The sequence below is a fragment of the Octopus sinensis genome, linkage group LG6, assembly GCF_006345805.1.
Source record: "Octopus sinensis linkage group LG6, ASM634580v1, whole genome shotgun sequence".
Classification (NCBI taxonomy): domain Eukaryota; kingdom Metazoa; phylum Mollusca; class Cephalopoda; order Octopoda; family Octopodidae; genus Octopus; species Octopus sinensis.
Window position 1 is genome coordinate 21014378 of NC_043002.1, and position 1113 is coordinate 21015490.

The following is a 1113-nucleotide window of genomic DNA, read 5'->3' on the forward strand; positions in this document are numbered from 1 at the left end:
ATAGAAGAGATGATATACTATTTCCAGACAGTTCCCACCCATTCGATCATGGTTCTGATGTGATTGGTTGATTCATATTTCATAGTGGTGGAAAACTGCAATTACATTCCAAACACCCTAATATATATGATACAGCAAAACATTTATGATGGCAATGATTATCATCATCATCATCATCATCATCATCACCATCATTATTTAACAGCCATGTTCTATGCTGGCATGGGTTGGACAGTTTGATAAAATCTAATTGGTTTAAAGATTACATCATGCTCCAACATTTGCCTTGGTATGGTTTCTAATGTTGGATGAAACCCTTCCTAACACCAACTACTTTGCAGCATGTATTGAGTGCTTTCTGTGTAACACTGGCATTAGTGATGTCACCATGCAGCTTGCAAGACTATGAAACCCGAAATGGGATGGAGACAGTTTTATGCTAGGAAATGAGGGTTTAACCCTTTCGTTACTGTATTTACTTTGAGATGCTCTGTGTTGTTTTCAATTACTTTAAATATAACAAAGAATTTAGTAAAATAACTTAGTTATCATTAAGCTAGTGTTAGGAACATAAATTGTGACTAAGGTTTGGTGGAAGATTTTGATTCAAAACTTATGAAAACAAGACATTTGTACTGCAGAGCCAAGGCCGGTTTTAGCCAGGTTGGTAACGAAAGGGTTAAAATACAAGAGAAATTGGTTCTTGTTGTAGGTGTGCTACATGGCTACCCACATTCGTGAAGAGTGGGTAAGAATGTTCTGTAGGTGGGGAAAAGATATAGATATAAATAGTGTTGGTGAGGTGTCTGGCTGCCTGCTCGAGGTACAAGGTGAGTGGAAGTGAATATGGATGGAGTAACCAGGAGTGTGGGGGTTGCAAAGATTATATGAGGGAGAAAGAGATGGCGGGGGAACAGGAAAGGGAAGGAGAGGCAGGCAAGATCTGTAAAGTGTTAATAAGGTTGAAGAATGGATGTAGGGAGTGATGGATAAGAAGTGAGAAACAACCATTTATGTATGACGAAGGGAAGGCAGAGGGGTCTAAAAAAGAGCAATAGTGGATAAGCAGGATAGTAATAGTAACTTTAACCCTTTCGTTACCAACCCGGCTGA